Here is a 27,606-nt window from a genome sequence, read left to right on the forward strand (position 1 = left end):
ATAAGCATTCACTCCTACACTGATTCTCACAACTACCCTGCAAGATGGGGATTATATTAGTTCCACTTTATAGATGAGGAAAGCAATGCTCAGAGAGGTGAAGTTACTCATCAAAGTCTCACGACTGATAAGCAAAAATGATACCTGGCTCTCATTCTTGAGATATTGCCCGTCACATCTAGAGACAGAGTGTACGGAAATGGAATCAATGCTCCCTCCCAGGGGTTGATGTGAACTCCCGCTTATTGAGTATCTACTATGTTCCAGGAACTTTAAGGACCTTTTCCCACTGAATGCTCACAATAGCCCCATGAAGATGGTACTATTATTATCTCCACTTTAGGGGTCAGGAAAACGAATCTTCTAGAAATTACCCAACTTGACCAAGGTATCACAGCTAAAAACAGCAGAGCTGGGATTTGAAACAGTAAGCTAGTGGTCCTCAGACCACTTGGTCTCAGACCCTTTATACTCTTAGAACTTACTGAGAGTAAATCCGCAGAGACAGAAAGCAGGTTAATGGTTGCAAGGGGCCAGTGGGAGGGTGAAAAGGTAAGCGAGCGCTTAATGCGTATGGAGCTTCCTTTCGGGGAGAAGAAAATGTTCTGGAACTAGACAGAGGTGATGGTTACACAACACTGTGAATGTACAAAATGCCAATGAATTGTATACTTTAAAATAATGAATTTTATGTCACGTGAATTTCACCGCAATTTTTTTAAAAAGCAGGGTACAGTGAGGTTACTCAACAACAACAACATTTGTTGAGGACTCCCAAGAGCTTTTTTGTTTATGTGGGTTTTTTCTCTTCATGTTAACTATATTAGAAATAAGACTGCTAAAATATTTATTTATTAATATGAAATTAAAATAATAAACTGATTTCATGTAAATACAAATAATGGAAGGAAAATAAGTGTATTTTTCAAAACAAAAAGTTGTGTTGAAAAGAGTTGCATTATTTTACGTTTTTTCGAATTTCTCCAATATCTAGCTTGAGAAAAGACAGCCAGAGTCTCGCATGTACTTCTCTATTCAGTTATGCTGCATTGTTATGGTTGAAGTATATGAAGGAAATCTGGCCTCATGTAGACATGCAGCTAGAAAAAGGAGGACTAGGGACTTCCCTGGTGGTCCAGTGGTTAAGACTGTGCGCTTCCATTGCACGGGGCACGGGTTCCATCCCTGGTCAGGGAGCTAAGATCCCGCAGGCCGTGTGGGGTGGCCAAGAAAAAAAAAAAAAAAGAAAAAAGAGGAATATTTCAATCGACTTTTCATGTAATTATGGACATTCTTCTTTGATACAAGACAAAAATTCAGCCGTTGGTTGTTTCTTACAGGTTAAGTGCAGTGTGGAGTATGAAACCGCATGAATGAATCTTCCGTCCTTGACCCCAGTGAACCCCCTCTCTTATCCTTTGAATGGATCTTTTACTGGTCGTGGTTTGGGAGCATCGTGCACTGGTCCCTGGGAAAATGTCAGTGCCCTGCCTTATGCAGACCTTCCCGGTGCTGACACATTCCATTCTACATCAGAACATCACATGTGTTACTACCACCATCCATCCCACTGGGCAAAGTCTTTATCTGTTGGGAAGCTGTCATGTTCACAGTGGTGGTTTTTCAAAAATTCTTAATGTTGCTCGAAATCTTAAATTTTATCATTGGCAAAAATACTGTCAGTTGTTTTCCTTGAATTGATGGGCCCACTTTGTTCATTTACAAGAAAATGTCTGTCAGATCTCCAAATCAGAATAACATTAGTTAGTCATTCTTTCAAGTAAATATGATGTTCTGTGAAAAATCAGCCAGCTCAACTCACAACTCAGAATCATTACATGAGTGTTCTACCTTGACTCGAACTTGTACTTGGGTTGCTAGCGGAAGGGCTCTAAGCATATTTCTCATTTTGTCACACAGAATTTTTAAAATATGGGTACTCAAGGGTCAATATTTAATCAAGTTAATTATTACTGCTTCGCTAACAACATTCTAAGGAGAAGACGGCTTTTTGTTTTTTAACCGCAAGCTCATGACGACGAAGAATCCAATGATGACTAGAACGACTTGACGCCAGCGCTGTGATTCGTACTCAAGCCCCTGCTGTTCACCCACCACTGCTTTTGCACCATCGGTGCCAATGCCAAGCTGGTGGGAAAGTCAAAGAACATTTTAGCGTTGCTGTGAAAATCGTTTTGACGTCATGGATCCCCTAAGAGAGTGTTAGGGACCTCCAGGATTCCTCAGATCTCACTCTGAGAACAGCTGTAAGAAAGAGGCTTTGCATACATCTTCTTGTGCCACCTCCCTTAATCAGGACTTTTTTTTTTTTTTTTTTTTTTTTGCGGTACGCGGGCCTCTCACTGCTGTGGCCTCTCCCGCTGCGGAGCACAGGCTCCGGACGCGCAGGCTCAGCGGCCATGGCTCACGGGCCCAGCCGCTCCGCGGCACGTGGGATCTTCCCGGACCGGGGCACGAACCCGTGTCCCCTGCATCGGCAGGTGGACTCTCAACCACTGCGCCACCAGGGAAGCCCCCCTTAATCAGGACTTTTGATGGCTTCCGGTTGTCTGCAGAATCGGGCCTGACCTCGGCCCAGGCTGATGGCCCAGGACACGGGGTTCCAGCCAAGTGGGTCACTCTGCATTTTCCAAGGATGTCCTTCTATGCCCTTGCCCATGCTCTCTCCTCATCGACAATGCCCTCCTCGTCATCTCAGACCACTGAGACACTCTTTATTCTCCAAGGTCCAGATAAACTATTGCCTCTTCTAGGAAGACTTCCCAGATTTTTAAGTGGAAGCCATCCAGTTTTCCTCTGAGCTTCCTGAGCCCACTCTTGGCACATCTTCTTTAGCACTTAGCAGGCTGGGTGTTCTATTAGAAGGAGGTGTTTCCATGTCTGTGAGCTCCCCAAAGGTAGGCACCGAGACTTTCCTTTCCATTTCCCTGCAGTGCAACCTTGCTCATCCCAGGAGTTGGGGGGCATTTGTTGAATTGCACTGGACCGCGAGGCCAGCGCCTGCGATGTCAAACTGGAAAATGCCAGGTGGATGCAGCTGCTCCCGCTCTGAGCTCAAGGAGCATCTTCTGACTTTTGTGAGTCCCCAAGAAACGTCTCCATTGGTATCGATACTTGTCCGTGCTTTTACAAATGATCTTATTTCAGGGATAAGGAAAAGGGGTAACACTTGTGAACCACTCGGACCCCAGGAATCTCAGCTCGTAGGGCTGGAAGCATTCTCGAGAGGGAGGAAACCCCCTGGCACCAGGCTCCACTGAAGGTGCTACGTCTCTTGCCGTCCATTTTTCAGATGACACGGTCCACGCCCCTGCAGGAAGGTTGGGTGCTGTGCCACAGGGAAGACCTGAGACCCTGATGCTTCCACAGATCACCCAGCCCTCTGCGCCCACGTGCCCAGTCCAACCTGAGCTGGAAGACTTTATCTCATTTAAGGACTCATTTTGGAAACTTGCAGAATCATAGCTGATGCCTGCGGAGATGCACTTGTTTCAAAGGCCGATTTAATTTTGGTGCCTTTGGCCTCAATAGCTGTTTCCTGATTTCCAGGAATTGTTCTCAATTTAGTGGTTGCCAGCTCACAGCTCTGTGCACAGGCCTCAGCCCGCCTGCTGTGCTCTAACTTTACTCAGTGATCACGTTAGCTGGCAGGGGCGTGGAGCGGGGAGATGGAGGGACCTGCACAGGCTGGAGCAGGGCTCAGTTGGAGGAGGGGACGTGGGCAGTGGAGACCGGGGAACTCTGAACCAGGGCCCAGAGAACACAGGGCAAGGCATGGAGATGGGCGAGAAGACTCAACACTCAGCATGAGTTGGTGCCACAATGGAGGGGCCAGATAAACAATCAGGGCCCTGGGCTGTATCAACAGAGGCAAAGCATTCAGAGCAAGGGAGGTGAGTGTGCTGCTCCCTTGTTCAGTTTAGTGTGTAAGGCATGGGCTCTGGAACCAGCTTGTCTGATTAGACTTCTGACTCTACCACTTACTGTCTCTGTGACTTTGGGCAAATGACTTAACCCCTCTGAGACGCAGATGGTCTTTTTCATCTTTTCAAAGGGTAGAAACTACTTAAAAGTGCTCTTAGGAGGATTCAATGAGATGCTAGCTGTCAAATGTTTGTACATGGCTTGCCTCGGCTCTGCTCTGCCCACACACCAACCAGATATCCTGGCTAGTTCTGGGACTCACATTCAGAAGGACCCTGGCAAACTGGAGCATATCTGGAGGAGGGAAGGCTGGGGGCAGGGAGAAGAATGACCATTTGCCCATTGGGAGAGAGGGCATCTCCTGATGTGGCCGGTAGCTTCCTTGAGGGTTGGGATGTGGGTGGTGGAAGTGACTGAGATGCAGCTTCCGGTGCAACAGAGGAAATGACTTCTTCAGGTTCCTTCTGGCGGAGGCATACCAGGGGGATGAGGCGGCCACAGGTCAGACGAGTTACAGGACAGGGGGGCAGGGAGTGGCAGTCAGGCCAGGCCTCTGGGCTGTCTGAAGCTCAGCTTTGTCCTGTCCCCACCCTGGGCTGCCACTCCAAAGGCTTTCTGCTCTGGCTTGGCGCACAGTGAGGGGAACGGCCGTTCCGAGGTACCCCCAAGCCCCAGGCCAGCCAAAGGCATCCCTGTTGGAATTGCAAAGGGGACTTTCTACTTAATTGCTTTGGAAGGTGAGGTAAGCATATGAAACCTGTGAATAGACAATAATTTGATTAATAAAAACAAACCTGTCCAGCACTGGAGCCCGCAGAGAAAGGCACACGGGGTTTGGAGCTCTCGGCCTCTGCCTGAGCTGCTCCATTCCCTGCTGCTGGCCCAGGGCCTTGGGATCATTTGTGTTTGAGGAGAGGAAATTCACCAGGGTTAGGATTAGTAATTTACCTTCGTCTCCACTCTCCCTGGCTGATACGGGTTGAATGTTTGCGTCCCCCCCCCCCACAAATTCATATGTTGAAGCCCTCCCCCCCCCCAATGTGATGGTATTTGGAGGTGGGGCCTTTGGGAAGTGCTTGGGGTTAGAAGAGGTCATGAGGGTGGGCTCCCCATGATGGGATTAGTGTCCTTATAAGAAGAGACGCCAGAGCTGCTTCTCTCTCCGTGCACACGCACCAAGGAAAAACCATGTGAGGACACAGCAGGGAGGTAGCTGTTACAAGCCAAGAAGCAGCCATCACCTGGGACCAGATCTGCTGACACCTTGATCTTGGACTTCTAGCCTCCAGAGCTGTGAGAAATAAATGCCTATTGTTTAAGCCAGCAGGGCAAGCCCAGTGGACCAAGACACTGGCCCAGTGGCTGCTGCGAGACAGCCAACTGAACCTGAAAATGAGGCATTGCAATCACTGGGTAGCCATTCAGGGTCCCCAGGAGCAGAAAGCAAGCTGGCCTGGGCTGGGGGTGGGGGTGGGATTGACAAGGTTGTGCTCCATGGTCTTGGGTTGTCAGAGTGGCCCTTCTCCTATCTGGGCCTCAGCTTCCTCCTTTTCAAATGGGATGATGACCCTTCTCCAGGGTGGTTGGAGTTCAAGCATGTGCATGCATTCTATAAGCCCGAATACTCTGGACAGGGCAGGTTCTTGGCCTGGAGGGAGGGGTGCTGAGGAGGAATCAGAAGGATGATCTCCCTCCTGAGCCTTTGGGAGCAAAGTGGTTCTCTCCTGAGAGGGGAAATTCCAGCAGAGTCCAGGGAATTTTGATTTGGGTGAAGAACCCCTGGATCCCAGGCCACCTCCCAAGAAGCCATTGACAGCAGTGGCATGTCCCAGCAAGACAAAGGATAGCTCAGGTGCCACACCAGCTCATTGGCAACGGTTGGCAGCAGCCCATGTTCACACCTCCGGCTCTGCACCTCAGCGTCCTGGCTTCTGCTTTGCCATGCCAAAGTGCCAGCCCAAGGCACAGTGATGCCAGAGAGGTGCCATCCAGAGACCCTTGCCTGGCCCCACTGATGTCCTCTGCTTGAGACCAGCTACCCAGCGTGTAGCAGGGAGTACCCAGCAGGTGAGACCAGGCCTTGGCTAAGATAGCCACACCCACCGCCATGGTGTCCATGGGCCACTGATGTCCTGGGTGTCCCTTGTAGGGGGGAAGAAAGCCAGGGAGGGCCAGACCACAGGCAGCAGGTGGCAAGCCAGAGCTTCCAAAGAGCCAGGGACTCCTGGGATGCCGCTATACCAGCTGGGCTCTGAAAATGACAGCTCTGATCCCTGTTGGCCCAGACACACTGGTGCCTGGGATTCCATTTGAGAGCTTACCCATAACAAAACCACTGGCATTTGGTGGTGTACCCAGGTGGTCAGGGAATGAAAAACCACAGAGGCTTCCCTTGACCTTCAGAGTGAGCTCTTACCACCTCTTCTCATATACTTTTGGAATTCTGATTATATTCTTTACAGTTCTTCATCCGCTCTTTATTCCTGAGCCTTCAGAGGCTCCTGCAGAGGCAGAGGTGGCAGAAAGGTGCATGCAGGGAGGTTATTCTTTGTGTTAGAGGCATAACGTCCTGCACAGGGTCACCTTGAGTGAGGCCCAGGTAAGAATCACATTTTGACTACGTTCACCAGTTCCTTTCGTGCTGTCTAGACATGTTCTGGGAAGCGTCTTCATTTACTCGAGGGTGGAGGGAGAAGGAGGCCAAAGCCACCTTTCTGATCTCTCAGGTCAGCTGCCTCTGGCCTTTGGGGGGCTCGTGTGCGTGTCCCCAGGAGAGCTGATAGGTTGTCTAGAACATGAGCAGCATTGAGCTCCCGGACCACAAGGATCCCCAGGGACAGGAAGTCATCTTGTAAAGCTGCTGGGCGTCTGGGCTCCTAGCCTTCGAGTGGGCCTGTCAGGCAGTGGAGTGCAACCTTAGACCAGGGACACCTTTTCCGGCCCGCTCACCGAAGAGCAAGGGCCCGAGTGTGAGGGAGGGGTACTCCAGTTGCCACTTGCCCCAGGAGACAGGGCTGCATTTTCCTGCCTCATATGTGACCGCTCTTGCCTCCATCCTCTAAATATCTTTGTCACATAACGAGACCCTGGGGTTCAAAGGGAGCTCTGAAAGGAGCTTTTGTCCATCAGTTTTAGACTTTTATGAGTCACAAGCAGTAATGAGCTTCCCTCCAACCAGCCCAGACGCACATCGAACCAGGCAAGGCTCCAGGGGAGATGGTTCACCCCGAAAGCGTGGTGAGTACAGCCCGCAGGTGTCCAGCAGGCAGGGGTGGCCAGACTTTGGGGGTCAAAGTCCAAAGTTAAGGCAGGAGTGAGGCACGGGTGCAGGCGAGCTCTCCGCAGCTCCCTCACTCCACAGAAGCCGGGGAAGCCCTATTTGGACAGCTTGACAAGTTGACCTACTGTATACGATTCCCTTCGGCACATTTACAAGCAACTACTTTCATCCGGCTCTGCTGTTGAGCAACGGGGATACTGAGGCCCACGGAGGGGAAGGACCTTGCCCAGGGTCGGAACACAGCCCTCCACACCAGAGGCCAGTGGCCTCTGCAGACCATGCCTGCGCGGCCTGCACCAGCTGGGTGCAGAAGAGGCTTGAGTCCATGGGGTTGGGGGAGGGACTGGGTGCAGGCTGGGAACGTGGTCCACAGGCGTGGGGTCCCCAAGGGTGTTCACATTCCCCATGCATGGCAGTGGCTGCCACATGCCAGTCCAGCCGACTCACTTCCCTCTCTTGTCCACCGTATTCAGCAAGAAGAGGCAGAAACGGACCCAGAGAGGGGCAGAGGGAGATTGATTTTAAGGAAGCAGCTTGTGCTATTCTGGGGACTGGCCAGTCTGAACTCCGCAGGGCAGGCCAGCGGGCTGCAGTCTTGAGTCTGACAGCTGGAAATTCAAGTGGGGCTTGTACGCTGCAGTCTGGGGGCGGAATTCCTCCTTAGGGGAACCTCAGTCTTTGCTGTTAAGACCTTCAACTGATTGGATGAGGCCCACCCACGTTATGGAGGATAATCTGCTTTCCTCAGAGTCTACTGACCATAAACGTTAATCACATCTAAAAAATACTTTCACGGCAACATCTAGACTGGTGTTTGACCAAACAATTGGGCAACCGTGGCCTGACCAAATTGACAACATAGAATTCACCATCACGTCCACCATCCCCTCTGCACCAGCTTGGGTTGGCTTTGGCCCAGCAGATTGTGAGCCAGGGCCGGGAGTGGGGAGAGGGTGGCAGTGCCGGGAGCGCTGGGGAACAGAAGGTCAGCTGATGGGCACTGGAAGGCTCAGCAAGAGGATGGGACCCCTGGGGTGGCAAGAAGAAGCAGGTGCCCTGTGTTCAGGGGACAGGGCCCGTTGGCAGTGGATCTAGCCAGTTCTCAGCAGGGTGACATGGGGTAGGAGTCCTGAAGCCTGAAATTTAGGGCTGCCCAAGGAACCAAGACTCTTCCTGGGGCCGGGGGAGGCGGTGGGGAGGCGGGGGCATGGCGGATCCTGACAGCAGATGACTTGGTCCACACTTAGTTTGGAGGGATGCGCTGGAGGACGTCCAGGAGGCATATAGACAAGGGCCTGGAGCCGCCGAAGGCCCTGGGTGTAGGTCATAAATCAGAGACCCAGAAAAGTAAAAGGTGCTGCTGGGTGGTGGCCTGCCGGGGAGGGGAGGGGAGATGGCCTTGACCAGGGCCTGGGCAGCTTGAGGCCCTGTGGCGGCTGCTTCCCCACCTCCCACAGCTGCCCTTGGCCTAAAAGGCTGGCCTCCGTCCAGGGCTCAGCCCCCCATGAGCCATGCTAGGTGTCGGCAAATTCTCCGTTGGAGTCCGGGCCTGGCTCGGGGCTTGGCCTAACTCTGCCCCCCTGGGGACACCCATCCTTGCATCTCCCCTCCCCCACCCAGCCCATAGTGGCCACACCCTTGGATTCCAGCTCCCAACCCGACCTTGCATGAAGAGGACAGAGCAGGCCAAGGCCAGGCACGAGGAGCCCAGATTTGTGCAAACGCCCCCCCTCCTCCACCTGCTGGCAGCCCGGTCAGCCCTTCCCCCCCGCATCTGCCCCCTTCTAGTTGTCCCCTGGTTTTCTGTCCCAAGCAATGACGCTCTCTTTGGTGTTCCCTGCCCTTCTGTGTGTCCTCTCAGCACCAGCTGCTCTGGCCGCCTCGTGCCTGTGCCTGGGAACGCGCGTTCTCTCCAGCCTTTCTCTGGGCTCCTCTAGGTGGAGTTCTCTTCCCCGGGGCCCAGCAGCAGGCCGGCAGGTCTAGTAGGGTTTCTCTTCCGCCCCGAAAGATGGGAGGAGGGCTACAGAATCTCCTTGGGAGAGGCCTGGCGCCCAGGATCTCTGTGCAGCCTCCCGTTTAAGGTCATGGAAATCCTAAGGCAGGTGCCAATCATATCCCCATTTCACGGAGGAGCAGACTGAGCCTTAGAGACAGTGAGCGGCTTGCCGGAGGTGGTGAGAGGGTAGAGATGGGCTGTTCCCTGCCCTGAACAGAAAGCCAGCAGGGGGGGAAGCAGCCTCCTGGAAGCCCCAGCTCAGGCCTCAAGCCACTGAGACCATCCCCGATGGTCTTTGGGTGCAGACTGCTGACTGGGGGCAACGCAAAGAAGAGGGTCTCAGAGGGACCCCAGACTGTCCCCAGTGCCGCAGCCTCGAGCTCCCAGAGCTCGGCTCCCAGTAGCCCATGCTCCTGGGCCCATGGCTCCTCAGGACAACAGGGTCTAGGGCCGGCTCCTTAGCTACTCCAGTACTTGAGGTCCTCCAGGATATTGCCGTGACCACCTCCCCCCACCTCATATTCTAGAACCTTCCTTTTCCCTCCACAGTGTAACTCCTACCAGGCTTTTCACGCTTCCCTGTACCTCCTGCCCCTACCTTCCCCAAAGCAGGGCCATAAGTTGCCACCTTCTCCCCAGTAACTTTCCCAGGGTATTGCTCAAAACCCAGCAGTGCCGCCACCCAGGCCTCCCCCATGTGCCCGTCTGGAGGGGTTTTGCCGCGTCCCCCTGACTGCCGGACACCCTGGGTTTGCGCTTCGGGATTCCAGCCCTTGTCGCAGAATGTGTGTGGCTTAGAAGGGAAGTGTCGCTAGTGGCGGAGTGTCTCAGGCAGCGACGAAGTAGGCCTGGGTCATTGGGTCACCCACTGCTGCTTACCCCCGGGGCCTGGAATAAGTGCTCAAGGAAAAGAAAGTGAGCTGGCCCTTCCTTCAAGGAACTTCTTGGAACATGTGATGGAAAGATATTCTAGAATACTAGAACCAAAAGACTGGGGCAGTGGACAGGGCCCCAAAGCGGCTCTAGTGGAGCCTCCAAGCCAGGTTGGGCATCCTGGGCACGGGGGCTGCTGATAAAAATGCAGATTTCCCAGGCCCTGCGCCAGAATCCCTGTGTGGGTGGGAGAGGTGGACAGCCAGCTGCACATTTAAAGGGCTCTTCAGGTGCTTCTGACGAATTCTACAGACCGGGGAGGCCAGGGCCAGCTCACACAGCGAGTCATCATAGACTGGGCCTGGAACTGTGGCTCACGCTTCGCACGGCGGGCCTCTCTCCCCTGTGTCATCAGGCCCCGCGGCTGCCAAGGCTGAGGAGCTGCATCTGTGACATCTTCAGAGCTGCCCATCGTCAGCTGTGGTCTGTTATGACTCATACCCTCAGGCAGGATGGCCTTTGCCTGCCAGTGACTCACAGATGCAGCTCCTCAGTCTGTGGGTGGGATGTACTGTCTGTGCCCCTGGGACGGGAGTGCCCGTCTGTTGGCAAGAAGCCTGCACATCCTTCAGTCCTTCAGTCCAGCCTTCCGTGCACTGCTTCAGACCCAAATGTACTGCTTGTCCAGCACTCAGCTGGGAGCTAGAGCTGCGGTGGTGAACACACAGTGGTGAACAGGAAAGTGCAAGGAGCAAGAATCCCATCACCTCGCTAAGGTGCGACAAGGGAGGGGCTGTGTGCAGGGTCCACGGGAGTCACAGTGCAGCCTTGGGGGCCCCAGCGGTACGATGCCTCCTATGGACGGATGTGCTGTCCTCTCCCAAGGCTCTTTCCCACTTGTCCTCTCTTTTCCAATTCTGTTTTTTATTTTTAACATCTTTATTGGAGTATAATTGCTTTACAATGGTGTGTTAGTTTCTGCTGTATAACAAAGTGAATCAGCTATACATATACATACATCCCCGTATCCCCTCCCTCTTGCATCTCCCTCCCACCCTCCCTACCCCACCCCTCTAGGTGGACACAAAGCACCGAGCTGGTCTCCCTGGGCTATGCGGCTGCTTCCCACTAGCTATTGATTTTACATTTGGTAGTGTGTATATGTCCATGCCTCTTTTCCAATTCTGATCGCAAAGGTAGCCAGGATGGTGAATTTTGTCCCATTTTCCACACCAAAGGGCCAAGGTTTGGAAATAAGAAGTGACTTGGCTGATGTCAGCCAGTCCTGAACTTTCTGCTCCTCTCATTGCCCTTCCAGGGTCCTTTTCTGCGATGGGAACCTCAGGCAGAGGAGCCCCTACTCCTAAGAGGAAAGCCCCCTCCACCTGCCCCCAGGCCTCACCTGGTGGCTTCCCCAGCTACCTCCAGGCCCCTGGCAAGAGAGCTGCAGGGCCAGAGAAGCACAGGTAAGTGTTAACCACTAATTCTGGTCAGGACCATGGTGGCCAAAACCTCCATAAAGCTGTGAAAATGTGGTCAAGGGGTTATAATCAGTGCCTTAGGAATGCTCACAGAGTAATCTCCGGGCTCAGTCAGGGTTCTCCAGAGAAACAGACCAATAGGAGATGAGATAGATGGCTGGCTGGCTGGCTGGCTGGATAGATAGATAGATAGATGATAGAGTCATCAATACATAGATGATAGATAGATAATGACAAATAGATAGATGATAGATGGATAGATAGATAGGTGGATAGATAGTACATGGATGGATAGATATAGATAGATACATAGATTGATTGATTTTTAAGGAAAGGACTCCCTCAACTGTGGGCCCTGGCAAGTCCAAAATCTATAGGCAGGCCAGCAAACTATAAACTCTGGCAGGGGGTTATAATGCAGTCTGGAGGCAGATTCTCTTCTTCTCTGGGAAGCCTCAATCTTTGCTCTTAAGGACTTCAACTGATCGGATGAGACCCACCCACATTATCAAGTCTTAGTAGTCTTCTTTATTTAGAGTCAACTGACTGTAGATGTTAATCACAACTACAAAATACCTTCACAGCAACATTCAGATGAGTGTTTGATTGAAAAACTGGGGGCTATAGCCTATGCCACACTGGCCAAGGTTAGGCCTTGGTAGATTATTTGGCCACTTGAATCTTCTATAATTACCCTCTTGCCCCCCTGACCAGTAAGGCCTAAGTCAGGTTCTCAGCTAGGAAGGACCTTGAACACCCAGAGCTCAGCATCTGGCTCTTTAGCTGGGTCAGAGTGAAAACCAGGGGGAAAACACAGCCCCTTCAGGGGTCCATAGTCAGAGGAAGCCACTTTGAGACAGGCTACCAGCACAAGCCCCTTAAAACCCCCATGGTGTCCTGGAGCTGAGGGGCTGGCTGGATACCCTTGGAAGCATCTAGAACTGTTCAAACTGCAATTTGTAACCCATATGTGGTCCTCCTAAAATCACGTTAGCAAGTCTCAACCAGCATATATTTGGAAACATGAAACAGAATAAAAAGAAGATAATACAAAACATCCAAGTGCACTGCCTTTCTTGTAACAGAAATAACATAGATTGGGTGGCTTAAACAACAAAGTCTCAGGTCTCGAAGCTAAGAAATCCAAGATCAAGGCACCAACAGATGTGGTGTCTGGCGAGGTTCACAGATAGCCTCCTGGTTGATAGATGGCCATGTTCTAGCTGTGTCCTCATGTGGCAGAAACGTTGAGGGAGCTCTGTGGGGTCTCATTATGAGGGCATTACTCCTATTCATGAGGGCTCCACCCTCATGACCTAATCACCTCTCAAAGGCCTCACTCCTAACACCATCACATTGGGTATTAAATTTCAACATATGGACTGGGTGGGGGGAGACACAAACATTTAGTCTATAGAATTCTGTCCCTGGACCCTCAAAATTCATGTCCCTCTCACATACAAAATACATTCCACCCAAGAGCCCCAAAAGTATTAACTCTTTCCGGCATTAACTCTAAAGTCTTAGTTCTTAGTCCAAAGTCTCATCTAAATATCATCTAAATCTAAGTCAGATATGGGTGAGACTCAAGGTACAATTCATCTGGAGGCAAAATTCCCCAGCCGTGAATTGTGAAACCGAACAAGTTATAGGCTTCCAAAATCCAGCAGTGGGGCAGGCATGGGATAGACATTCCTATTCCAAAAGGGAGAAATAGGAAAGAAGAAAGGGTTAAATAGGTCCTAAGTAAGTCCAAAATCTAACAGGGCAAACAACATTAAACCTTAAGGCTCAAGCATAATCCTCTTTGGCGCCACGCTTTGCCTTTCAGACCCACTGGCATGGCCAGGGCACCTCCACAGCTCAGCGGGATGGCCTGCAGTAGTGCTCTTCCGGGCCTTGCCCCATGACAGCTCTTTGCTGGTGCCCTGAAGCTCTCATGGGCTGGAGTCCCAAGCTCATTGCTCTGCTTGGCCACCCTGTCCTTTGGAACCTAGGTGGAAGCAGCCATGCCCCCCAGGCCAGTACACTCTGAGCCTATGGTTAGAGTAGCAGCCCTGATGATCTCTCCATCACCTCTGGGGTCCTTCTTTCCTTGGTTTGAAGAATAGCCCATATTCATGGCTGAATAGCTCTATGGTCCCGTCCTGTAGGGTCTAAGAAGTTAATATTCTCCCTTCATTTTGTCCCATTTTCTCTGTTTCCTTTAGTACCAGCTGGCAGTGTTTCAGCTGGCATAATCCCACCTCTATTCCTAGCTTTTGTGGAGAAGGTTGATTACATCTGGAGTTTCCATCCACACTAATTTCCTTATGAAAGAGTCATCTGGCCACACCCTTAGTATTCTCATTTCTTTGCAATATGAAGAGGCTGAGAATTTTCCAAATCTTTTTCTGCTCCCGTTTTGCTTAACAATTCCATCTTTAAGTCATTTCTCTCTTCTCACATTTTACTATAAGCAGTCAGGAAGGGTCAAGCCATACCTTCAACACTTTGCTTAGAAATCGCTTCATCCAGTTTCATCACTTGCAAGTTCTTCCTTCTACAAAACACTAGGACGTGAACACAATTCAGTCAGCTTCTTTGCCACTTAATATCAGCGATCACCTTTCCTCTAGTCTCTAATGACATGTTCCTCGTTTCCATCTGAGACCTCATCAGAATGGCCTTTACCGTCCATATTTCTGCCAGCATTCTGACCATGCATACCAGGTATTCTCTAAGAAGACTGAGGCTCTCTGTTTGTAGATATTTGTTATAGCCGCACCCCGACATCACAGTACCAATTTCTTAGTCTCTTCAGGCTGCTGTAATACAATACCATAGACTGGGTAGCTTAAACAGCAAACATTTATTTCTCACAGTTCTGGAGGCTGGGAAGTGCAAGATCAGGGCACCAACAGATTCAGTGTCTGGTGACGGCCGTCCTCTTGGTCCACAGATGGCCATCTTTTCGCTGTGACCTCACACATCATGGCAGAAGGGACAAAGAGCTCTGTGGGGGTCTCTTTTATAAGGGCACTAATCTCATTTGTAAGGGCACCACCCTCATAACCTAATCCCCTTGCAAAGTCCAAATACCATCACACTGAGGATTAGGTTTTAACACACGAATTTTAGAAGGATACAGACATTCAGTGCATAGGAGCATCTTATGTAGTAATGGTTAAGTATTCGTTCTTAAAACTTTTGTTATGGTGTATGTGTATTTGTATTGAGCCTTGATACAAAATATATGTCTTACTGTAAATATGTTTGAAAGTCACCAATGTAGCCAAACAAGCCATTGGGCAGATGAAGAGACTGGGGTCTAAATTAGGGATGGGACATGTTTAAGGTGTTGTAATGAGGAAAAACAGAGAAGGATGGGAATTCAAGTGGTCTCCTGACTTGAGCCCGTGTGCTCCACACAGGCTGCCAGGCAGTGGCAACAGCCACCCGGGGCTCCAGGACTTGACACTACCAGGGAAGCTCAGGATCCCCAAACAATCCTAAGAACATCTTGGAAAAGCAAACAGAAAAGGCTTTCTAAAGTGCATTCAAATATACAGCACAGTACTGGTGATCATTTTACAATGTATACATGTATCAAAACATCAAGTTTTGCACCTTAAGTATATACAATTTTTATTTGTCAATTAAACCTCAATAAAGCTGAAGAAAAAAGCATCACAAAAGAAAAATGTGCGTTCACCTTTGGGTTGCAGCTGCATATGCAAAGTGATCTTACTCCTTAGAAGATGCTGGCTTTTTGTATGTTTCTTCCAGCTCACCATCCACTCCCCCGGTTTTTTTTTTTGTTGTTTTTTTTTTGCGGTATACGGGCCTCTCACTGTTGTGGCCTCTCCCATTGTGGAGCACAGGCTCCAGACGCGCAGGCTCAGCGGCCATGGCTCACGGGCCCAGCCGCTCCGCGGCATGTGGGATCTTCCCGGACCGGGGCACGAACCCACGTCCCCTGCATCGGCAGGCGGACTCTCAACCACTGCACCACCAGGGAAGCCCCCACTCCCCCGGTTTCTAACTTTTCTTTCTTTTGAGATATCTCTGCACCAGTCAGGGTTCACTTAGAAAAGCAGAGTGGTCAAGGTGACGTAGAATGAGAGGGTTACCATGGGGGTGCGACCCGCTGGCCGTGGGAGCTGGTGGAAGGGCCTGTGCATCAGGTATTGGGCCTGAAGTCGCCCAGACCAACAGTCAGGAGGGAAAATGGGCCGCGGGCAAGAGCAAGAACAAAACGGCACCCCATCTGTCTCTGACCACCTCCAACCTCGATACAGTGGGCGACCTGCAAGGGAAGCTGGCCCCCTCACCAAGAGCTGCACACACACTTGACCCGGTTGGAGGAGGAGATCTGGCGGGAGCTAAGGCAGCGGGACATGGGGACCCAGGACTGCCCCATGATGACAAGAGAAGTCAGCGGATGAGGGACACTGCCCTAGCTGCCACGGCACTGGCTTCTTGCTTCGCTTCTGTCTTCCAAAGTCATCCTATTCTCACGTGGCTCCCACTAACCCAAAACTGAACAGGGAAGGGAATTCCAGGCACTGAAGCTCCAGTTTTACTCCAAAGCCATGGTTTTTAGCCATTTTTAGCTCTCTGAATAAATATAGTGCCTAAGTGAAGAAACAGCAGGGGCTGGAAATCTAGAAAACCCCGACATCCTGACACTGGTTGAGTGTCCTTCTGTACAGGGCCTGATGGGAGGGGGGCATGTCATCTGCAGGTTCAGGGCCTCACCTGCTTGTTCAGGATCCCCAGAACACTAACAAGCCCAGTTCTTGCCCTTGCCTGTTCACTTAGGCTCCTGCCTCACCCCTGGTTATGAACTGAGTGTTTGTGTCCCCCCAAAATCACACTAACTCCCAAAGTGATGGTATTTGGAGGTTAGGCCTTTGGGAGGTAATTGGGTTTAGATGAGGTCATGAGAGTGGAGCACCTGTGATGGGATTAGTGCCCTTATAAGAAGAGGAAGGGACCAGAGCTTTCTCCCTACCATTGAGGGCACAGCAAGATGGCGGCTGTCTGTCAACCAGGAAGGGGCTCTCCCCAGGAACTGAATCTGCCAAAGAAATGTTTATTGTTTAAGCCACCCAGTCTGTGATATCTCGTTATAACACCCCCATTGACTAATACACCCCTCAAGTATTTCTGTCCACTTCTTACCTTCTTCCTTTCCAGAATCCATTCCCATTTGCTGACATCTGCTGCCCAGGAAGCCCCTTACAGAAACCACAATGCTAGTTGGCCAAAGGCCTTGCCAAAGGGTCTGGCCCTGATACTGCCCCAACTGCCCAAGCCTCCTCGTAACACAGCAGAGGGAGGTTCTAGCGGTGAAAGGAAAAACAGCCTTGACTCTCTATCTTGGGCATATTTTGTGCTCTGAGCTCTGAGAAGCAAGACACTTGGCCCCAGAGGCTGCAGGCCTCTCAACAGAGCTGTAACTCAGGCTGCTTTGGATGAAGTGGTTGCTCTGGGATTCCCAGTCCAAGCCACCTAACTCCTCTACCTTCTTCCACCACCTGCGACTCAGGCCTCCAGGATGCCTCCACACATGTCTGGAAAGATCTGTGGGCTGTTTTCAAGTCCCCAGGCTGAGCCCCTCAGCAATTAACTGGGAGTTTGAGTGTTAACCTACCCATTTATCCCCCTTTCCTGGTCTCAACCCCCACTAGATAAAATGTCTCTGTGCTCCATCCTCGAAAGGAAAGTGGTCCTGATTCCCTCCCAGCATCTTCTCAGTTAAGATGGAAGCTCAGCGCAGTCTCTCAAGAGGACCACACCCCTCCTAACACTGTTCATTCTTTACCACATTAGGGAACATAGACGTTCCAGCTAGGTCTTTATGTCCCAACCATGGGCCTGGCTGTCCTTATAACCTTCCGAAAACTTCCATTTAGAAGAAGAAAAATCTGCCAGGATAATGCAAACTGTGTTGAGTGGTGAACACAATTTGGCCCAATTTGAGCATCCCATGTATAGCAAGATGAGGGTCGTGCAGCTTACTTTGGGGCCCTGGTATCAGGGCCTCACGAGAGATCATTGATAGGAGAGTGGAGCAGTTCACAAAACAGCAGCCCTTATTGGAATAGCGTTTCCTTAGAGTTTAGGGAAATGAGGATGCCTCTTTCCATCACAAGCAAATGTTACGGAGACACATACTTATCAATGCAGCCCATCTCTTGTGCCCTCTGCATCCCATTGCACATTGCCATTGGCTGTCATGATCATCCCTTTTAAACTTGACCTCAGTTCAGAAGGGAGAAGGGACCTGGTTTCAGGTCCCCACTAGAAATTTCAGCAAGATCCCTCCCTTCATTGCCAGATGCTCTCTTGGGCCCCTTCTGGCCCAGCAGGCTGAGGCCTGAGAACAGTAATGGTGGTCATTGTAACAGTAGCCCAAGTTGCTTACGTATATGGGTGTGGCCAGGGGCCACGTGGGTAATCCGTAGATGGTGCCAGGGTAGGCTGTGGCTCCGGCCTGCAGCCACAGCTTGTCCTCTCCTGGAGGACTCAGTGGTGGAAGGAGTGGCACTACCACATACATATAAACTTCTCCAGGGCTGCTCTGTCACACAACTCTAGCCGGCGACACCCACATTGTACTCTAGGCCTAGCTGTGGGCAGTGATTACGCTGCGACCAACCAGGGCCAAGCTGTACTCCCAGCAGGGTCCCCAGAGGTAATGTCTGAGGCTTGGGGGCTACATAGGCACCAAAAGCTGCAAATGGCACCCCCTAAAACACAACACTTGGGGTCAGATGACGAAATGGCTCCGGAACCAACAGTCCCGGTTTTCGTGCCCTGTTTGCTTTGCCCTCTAAAGCGGATTAAGGGCAACGCTTCTTGAGAGAGTCCCTCTAATTCCAGCAACCAGACCTCCCCTGAGTGCCTGCTCTGAGGTGGGCCTTATGCTAGGGTTTTTTCCCCAGTTTTATTGAAGCATAATTGACAAATAAAATTGTAATATATTTAAAGTGTACAATTTGATGTTTTGATATACATACGCATTGTGAAAGGATTCCCACAATGGAGTTAATTAACACATCCGTCACCTCACATATTTACTTTTTTTCTATGAGAACACAATTTCTACTCCCCTAGCAATTTTCAGTTCTACCATACAGTGTTATCAACTATAGTCACCATGTTATACATTAGAGCCTCAGACCGCGTTCATCTTATAACTGAAAGTTTGTACCCTTTTACCAACCTCTTCCTATTTCCCCTACCCCTCAGCCCCTGGCAACCATCTTTCTCTCTGTTTCAATGAGTCTGACTTTTTTTTTTCAGATTCCACACGTAAGTGACATCTGGCTTCTTTCACTTAGCATAATGCCCCCCAAGTCCGTCCGAGTTGTCTCAAATGGCACGGTTTCCTTCCTTTTTAAGGCTTTATAATTGTGTGTGTGTGTGTGTTATCACATTTTCTTCATCCCTTCATCCATCAGCTGAAACTTAGGTTGTTTCCATGTTGACTATTGTGAATAATGCTGCAATGAACGTGGGAGTACAGATATCTCTTCAAGATCCTGATTACATTTATTTTGGATATATGTAGACACAGAAGTGTGATTGCTGGATCATACGGTAGGTTCTATTTTTAATTTCTTGAGGAAACTCCATGCTGTTTTCCACAGTGACTACACCAATTTACATTCCCACCAACAGTGTAGGAGGGCTCCCTCTTCTCCACACCCTCGCCAGCACTTGTTATCTCTTGTCTTTTTGATGATAGCCATATCCTAACAGGTGTGAGGTGATGTCTCACTGTGGTTTTGATTAGCATTTCCCTGATGATTACCGATGTTGAGCATCTATTCACGTGCCTCTTGGCCATCTGTATATCTTCTTCAGAAAAATGAATATTCAGAGCCTTTGCCCATTTTTTTAATCAGGTGTGGTTTTTTTTTTTTTGATGTTGACTTGTATGAGTTCCTTTTATATTTGTATATTAACCCCTTGTTGGATATGCTATTTGCAAATATTCTTTCCCATTCCATAGGTTGCCTTTTCATTTTGTTAATGGTTTGCTCAGCTGTGCAGAAGCTTTTTAGCTTTATGCCATTCCACTTCTTTATTTTTGCTCTTGTTGCCTTTGCTTTTGGCGTTAAATCCAAAAACTCCTTACCAAGACCGATGTCAAGGTGCTTATCCCCTACGTTTTCTTCCAGAATTTTTATGGTTTCAGGTCTTACATTCAAGTCTTTAATCCATTTTGAGTTGATTTTTGTGTATGGTGTAAGGTGGGGTCAGTCTCATTGTTTTTCATGTGGATATCCAGTTTTCCCAACACCATTTATTGAAGAGACTATCCTTTCCCTTAATGGGGATACATTTAACGGTTCAAAATGATCCCTAAGGAGCCCTCACATAGATGGCTGTAATTGAACCTTTTTTCTTGTGTAATATAGCACACAAAGAAAAGTGCTTAACACGTAAACGTACAGCTTAACAAATTGTTGTCAACTCTTGTGTAACCATCACCCGGATCAAAACATATAACTTTGCCAGCTCCCCAGAAGCCCCACATGCCCTTCCACTCACAGTCACAACCCCCAGTCATATCCCTGACTTCTATGGTGATTACGTCCTTGCTCTTCTTTATACATTATCCTCTAAGGGTGCATTGTGGAACCCCATGGATTACTTTTGCCTATTTTGAAGTTTATAGAAACAGAATAATGCCACACATAATTTTTAACTCATATTGTTAAACTTTTTGTTTTGAAATCGTTAAAAATTTACAGTAAGTTGCAAAAGCAGTACATGGAGGTCCTCTGCACCCTTCACCTAATTTCTCCCAGTGGTACTGTCCTGCAACACTAGAACACAGTATCACACAGGACATTGAGACTGGTACAGTCCACTGACCTTATTCAGGGTTCAGCACTCATTTGTGTGTATATATATGTGTATACTTTTATGCCCCATCCACACTCTTTTTTATCTGACCTCTTTCACGTAACATTGTACTCTTGAGTTTCCTCAATATTTATTTTCATAGCCTACTTTTCCTATGAATGCACCACACTCTATTTACTCATTCTATTGCAGTGGACTGTTGGGGGGCTCCAGGGTTTGGATACTGTGAGCATTGTCGTCGTGTCTCCTGATGCACATGTGTACTCATTTCCCTTGTGTATATAACTAGGAATGGAATTACTGGGGCATTGGCTGTGGCTATCTTCAATTTTACTAGATAATACAAACTTTTCCAAAGTGCCTGTCCCATTGTACACTCCCCCCAGCGATGCACGCATGTTCCAGGGCTCCACAACCCCACTGATGCCTGTTAATTTTAGCCATTTGGGTGGGTAAGCAGTGGGTCTCATTGTGGGTTTCATTTGCATTTCCCTTGTTACTAGGAAATCAAGCAGCATTTCACACATATATTGGCCATTTGGATTTCCTGATTTGTAAATGACTCAAGTCGTTTGCCAGTTTTTCTATTGGGTCATCTGTCTTTTTGTTAATAACTTGTAGGACTTGTAAAAAAAATATTCTGGCTACAAGCCCTGTGTCAGTTTTATATGTTCCAGATACTTTTTCCCAATTTGAGGTTTGTTTCTTCACTCTGTTCATCGGTCTGTTTATCCAGCCTTTTACCAAAACCACAGCAGGCAGATGTCGCTCAACAATTGCTGACCCAGGCTGTGCTCATTAGCAATTAGAAGGCTAAAAGTTAGGTAGAGCCAGATTAGTAAGGATCTTGAAAATCAACTGGAAAGGCTTGGACCTGACCCACGGAGCAAAGGAGTTCCCCAGCATGTCAGGGAGCATAAGAGAGAGATTATGAATAAGCATCTTAGGAAAATAACTCTGGGAGTTGAGTCTCAGCACGAGAGCGCAGAGCTAAGAAAAGAATGTGGAGGTTATTGGACTGGCTGAAGGTTGAGATCACAGGGGCCCAGATGAAGGAGGTGGCAGTGGAAAGAGAAAGGAAGGGATGCATCCAAGATACATTTAGAAGAGAAAGCTGAAATGATGGTACTTTGTTATGAGTCAGTGGAAGAGGGAGCTGGAGACTGAAAAATGATGCCAAGCCTTCCAGCCCAGAAACTGAGCGATGCTTCTGGTTTGATGAAAGAGGCTCATGAAGTAGTCGGGGGAGTGTGTTTTCCACCACTCAGTCCTGAAAGTTCAATTCATGTTCCAGAGAATCAGGCAGAGGAACCCTGACTGCACACAGATTCGCTGAGCCGGGCTGTTGAGAGGTCACCCATGGCTTTGGACTTTGGGGAGTTGACGCAGGACTTTGAGCCCTATTCAGTCACCCTTGCGCCTTGTTGACTGAATCTGCTTTGCAGTCTAAACCCAGTTGAATCATATGAACATCTTCATGCACGCTATTTGATAATTCCGATGGCAAAAGTCACCCAGACTAAAACCACAGCAGCAGCGAAAATAGAGACCAAAACTCAAGGGAAAACTCACCTAAGAAAACAACAGGGAGCTCTAGGCTATTTCATGGGAGACTACGAAACATGTGTAAAAGGTACATTGAATCCTTGTCAGTCCTTGTACATGTGCTCTTTTCTGTTGGCCTTGTATGTTTAAATGCATGTAGCAACATCCCTCTCAATCTCCTTCCCCTGCCGAAGCATTCAGGTCTAATATTATTACTGAAAAGCCAAAAGTATATTTACAGAGGCTGAATGTGTCTAAAGAGAAGATAAGTCAAATCTCTTGAGAAAATAAAGTCCCGGAGCAGATTATGCCGTGAAAAGACGAAAAGAGTGTTCGCAACTCCATAACGCCATCAGTTGGGTTTTTAAAAAGAAGCCATTCACATTTTAGGTCATAAAATCATTCCCTTAATCCCTTAAACATCAAATAAAATTAAGATTTAAGATAAATTCACTTGATTAGAAATGATATGAAAATCTTCAGCAAATAATTAAAAGGGATCTGGTAACATAATAACAGCTAATTCTAGCACATACTTAATAAAGAATGGATTATGGGAGGAGTTGGTGTTGACAGCTTTCTCTGGCTATCAGGAACTAGAAAAGCCTCTCCTTTGTAGTTACTACTAATGTTTGCAGATGAAATCAAAGGTGCTGGGAAAGCGTGCCCTGGGCGCGAGGGGCCGAGTCAGGAAGGCTAGGCCCCTGGAGGTGACTTCCCCTGAAAGACAGCCAGAGCCCGCAGTCAGATGAGGCTGAAACGTGGTGTGGGAGCCAGTGCTGACTCTTCACCTGGGTCTCTGAAACCTTATGGTCAAGCCACTCAACCTTCAAATGTAGACTTGTTTCAGAAAAGCCAAAACGCACAAGTGTGCTGAGCCTGGATACTCATCCCTGTCACTCTCTCATTCATCCACCCACTTGGTCAGTCATTCATTTATTCACTTCACAAGCATTTCTTTGTTTTTTAAATTAATTTATTTAGTTTATTTATGTATTTTTGGCTGCGTTGTGTCTTCGTTGCTGCACACGGGCTTTCTCTAGTTGCGGCGAGCAGGGGCTGCTCTTTGTTGCAGTGCGCGGGCTTCTCACTGCGGTGGCTTCTCTTGTTGTGGAGCACGGGCTCTAGGCGTGTGGGCTCAGTAGTTGTGGCTCGCGGGCTCTACAGCTCAGGCTCAGTGGCGCACTGGCTTAGTTACTCTGTGGTATGTGGGATCTTCCTGGACCAGGGCTCGAACCCGTGTCCCCTGCATTGGCAGGTGGAATCTTAACCACTGCTCCACCAGGGAAGTCCCTACAAGCATTTCTTCAGTGTTTGCTGTAGGCCTGGTGCTGAGGGACCTGCAGAACAGGCCAGACCTTGGTCCCTACTCTCAAGGAGCTCACCTTCTAGTGAGCGACAGAAGTACAGACAAAGTCACCACAGCACAGGGCAAAGGAAAATAAGGGCAACATGGAGAAAAGAGGATCCAGGCAGTGTAGAAGAAGTCCTACTGCTAAATTCTGCGTCATTTACTTGTCTTATTTTTTGTCTCTCTTCCCCACTAGAAGGTCAGCTCCGTGAGGGCAGAGGTTTTTATCTGTCTTGTTCACTCCTGGATCCCCCAGTGCCTAGAACAGTGCCTGGTACTCAGTGGGTGCCCATTAAACTATCTGTTGAATAAATGAGTGAATCATGGGAGAAGGAGGGAGCAACTTGATGGAGCTCTCTTTGGAAAAGCTTCACAGAGGAGAGAATCCTGGAGACGGGCTTTGCCAAAAGAGAAGGCTCTCGGAGAACAGCCAGAAATAAATAGCATCTTGGTTGGAGGGAGCAGCTGGAGTACGAGCCTGGGGGTGGGAAGCTGCCTGGTGTGTTCAAGGAACAGACTTGTCCAGCAGAGACGAATATAGGACACCAGGTGAGAAGGATGCCAGATAAGCTTGGGACCATGTCTCCGAGAGCATTGAAAGCCAGGTGGAAGTGCTGTGTGTTCTCCTGCAAGTTCTGGGGTCTCTAGAGAAAGAAATAGGACATGCATTTACTGAAATGGCTGACAGCCTGGCTTGCACCCTAAGAGACAACAGAAGAGCTCCGATTCCCTATACCCAGGACCTAGTGAGCACGCCCTGTGTCTGCAAGAAAAGAGTAACACTGTGGAAGGAGTTATAGCAGCAGAAGGTTGAGCAGGGAGGGCCCTGGCAGGGAGAGAGGTAAGGGGTAGGGCTCACGCTGGGCCTCCCGGCCTGGCTGTCAGTCCCGTGATGGGGACAGGCCAGCTGATCCCAAGGGCCCCTGCAGCCCTGACATTCTGGCACTCTAATTATAGAAGTGAAAGCTTCATTTCAGTTAGCTGGGGAAATCCTTGGGTTCCATGTCACCTCCCAGGGCTGGCAGTACAGCTGGCACTGAGGCAGTTAAAGAGGAACGGAATGGAAATCCGGAGAGCCTGCATCAACCCAACGGTCGCTCAGCAGACTTTTTGCTTCTAGATGTCAGCAGCTCTTTCAGGAATGCAAGACAGCAGGCTCTGCACAGGCCAGGGTCTGGGGGGTGGTTTCTGGTCTTTTCTTTCTGCTTCGTGAAGAGGATGGCTCCTCTAGGCCAAGAAGAAATCAAAGACCAGGTTCCTTCCAAACTTTACTTCCAAAAAAAGGCAGTAAGAGAGGTAGAGCTGTGGTCTAAAGGACCACGGGGACATTCTTGCCATAAACAAGTCTCAGTTTTCACAGAAGTTCTTCCCACAGGCAGCTGGGAGGGAAGCCCCCATTCCAAAATGCTCAGCTGGGCTGCCCTGCTTAGGTCTGTGCAAGTGGGGCCCGTGGGAGGCCAGCAGCGTTGGGCGCCCTTCCTGACACAGAAGCTGGGCCTCCGCAAGGAAACCAGCTTAGGGAAAAGAGCTATGACCCATCAAACAACTGGTTACTACACAATCACCAGAACCAGTCATGAAAAACAAAATAAATACACACCTCAAATGAGCTCTAACTGGTTATTTCTCTGGTTTGACTGAATTCCACTGTCTGGAAAGCGTGAGTGTAGCATGATCTGAGCTGGACCCCAACCCCACGAAGCCCAGCAAAGCCACTCAATGTATTTAAGGTTGAAAAGCAAAGGCTTCCCATCAGTGCAGAGGGATAGGATGTGAGTGGGTCAGGAGGCCAAGGCCCAAGAGGGGTTTGGCCTTGGGACCTGGCTCCGGTGGCATCGTTGCTAGATGGGGAGCAGTGGCGGGGCCTGGGGTGAAAGATGAAAGGTCCAGCTGGAGCCCAGTAAGATCCAGGAGCCACGGGTCATCCTGGAGCAGGGGCAGGGAAGGAGGTGGGAATCCAGATGGAGATTGGGGAACTCCCTTCAGGCATCTCCTCAGTGGTCTGAAGCCTGGGGGTGGGGTGCGCTGAACGTCAAGTTTGGACACGGTCGGTTAGAGGAGCTTAAGGAATCTGCAGGGGGACAAGTCCAGCAATCTTTTGGATACACAACCGTGGCGCGGAGGGGAGATGGAGGGCGGGGGAGCCCGTGCTGGGAGCCCGACGGAGTGACGGTCCCCTCGCCCACCCTCACCTTCTCCCTTGTCACCATGGCCACCAGGTTCCCACAGTGGGGTTTCTGGTTCAGTCCAACCTCTCTGGATCCCCGTGCCAGGTCCTTCGGGTCCCTCGCTGCCCGGGGTGGGGCTCCTCTGGGGGCCTCAGCTGCCGGCCCCGGGGGGCCCAGGGCTCCTGCCAGGCTGGCCTCTCTCTGCTCTCACGCCTCCATCCTCATGCTTGCCCTGGGGGCGTCTCACGCCCCCAAGCCTGTCCTCTGCCCCGCGGCTGCCACTCCCGCCGGCCCTCTGTGGATGGCCAGGTGGGAGCCCGTGGGGAGGAGAGGCCGCCTCTGCAGGCTGTGTCACCGTGTCCTGCTCCGCCTTGCGGGGACAGGAACCCAGCCGTCTCTGTGCCGTGGGGCGGGCAGCCCTGGGAAAGCCCATCAGCCAGCACCAGGACCAAAGCGGGGCCAGGGCGCTGCTTCTGAGACGCATCCTGTCCCTTTAGGGACTGTGTGCTCGGCCGATGCCACCTGCAGCAGGTGACCAGAGTTGCCCAGACCCGGCCGACAGAGTCTCCGAGGAGAAAAACCCCACCGGGCCCCAGTGTTAGACCAGCTACTGCTGGCGATGGGGCTGCCTGTCGAAGCTTCTGGACCCATGGGCACCTGGGGAGGCCCTGCCGAGGCCCTGGCCTGGGGCACGGGGACCGCGTGGTGGCCCTGACTTGCAGGTGACCTCGGGCACAGCCCTGGCCCCTGTGGGCCTGGTCTTCCCACCTGTCAGCAGCTTGCGGGGGCGGGGCGGCTGGCCGACCGGAAGGGCCCTGCCTGTCCCTCCCATAGGCCCCCCGGGGACTGAGACCAACCTGCTCAGGGCTCCAGGTGCGCCAGGGCCTGTCCCCTGGGCCACCCTGGGTCGGCTCCGGCTGCCTGCTGCCCCGGGACGGGAGGCCACGCCAGCCTCGCTCCCCTCTGTGTCCCCCTGCCCCGGTCCCATCACAGCTCTAGGGACGGGGTGCTCGCTCCCACCGTGGCGGTGATGAAGAGTACTACCCCCAGTTTCTCCTCCCACCAGGTGACACCAGTCTGGGTGTCAGACTGGTGTCAGAGAGCCCAGGGAAGCCAAGGCCCTTCCAGACCACCCCACGTGGGCTCCTGGGGCTGAGGGTTGGTCCTCGGGCAGATGGCGTCCTTGGCTTGGGTGGTGGCTGCTTGCTTTCTGCCTCTTGTTCATTTTATAAAATATTTATATTTTAACCCCCCGGGGACAACTGTGGTTCTCTGGATAAAAAAAAAGTTGGTGTATGTCCAGCCCTGAAAGTAAGAAATACTCAGTAGTCACAGACCTCACCAAGACTGCCAGGGGTCAGAGGCTGTGAGGTTGCAGCCCTGAGATGCCCTGGGGGTAGCTGCCAGGGACGTGGACATCACCATCACCACGCCCACACCCCTCCGCGTGCAGGGTCCGCTTTCTCAGATGTGAATTGGGGCTGTAGGTGGTAAGGATCAATACAAGCAAAGGACAGAAAAAGCCTGTGGAAAATGTGGCAGGCAATCGAGAAAGGGTTTCACACCTGGGAAGAGGGAGACTCCTCTCCCACCTCTACCCCGCAGCCGCGGAAGTTGCTGGAGACCCCACAAGGAGCACAGTGGCCAGGTTGGGGCCAGAGCTGGGGCCCAGGGTTCCTTCCCGCTATTCAGGAAGGTGGCATTCGAGGTTTGCAAGCCCCCTCCCCCTTTGCCCAGGCCCTGTAAGCATCCGAGGGGATCCCTGCACCCCGCCTCTGAGCAGGTGCAGACCGCCCCGGCCCAGCTGCCTCTGCGCGCAGCTGCCAAGCCAAGACCGGCTGGGTCTCTGGGCCTTAGAGGCCCCTGTGGTGCAGGTGTGGGAAGGGGGATTGAAAGGGCCTCTCTTTGAGGGAGGACCATTGCAGCTCAGATCCACCCTGATTCTGCCACTACCTGGCAGAGGGGCTGACAGGTGGGACCACCCTGATTCTGCCACTACCTGGCAGAGGGGCTGACAGGTGGGAGTGAGCCTCCCGAGGGGCAGGCTGGGGACGGGTGGTAGGCTCGGGGCTGTCATCAAATGTCTGAACCTAGTCTTCTGA

The sequence above is a fragment of the Monodon monoceros genome, unplaced genomic scaffold (assembly GCF_005190385.1).
Source record: "Monodon monoceros isolate NGI ecotype Baffin Bay Population unplaced genomic scaffold, NGI_Narwhal_1 Super_Scaffold_22, whole genome shotgun sequence".
NCBI lineage: Eukaryota > Metazoa > Chordata > Mammalia > Artiodactyla > Monodontidae > Monodon > Monodon monoceros.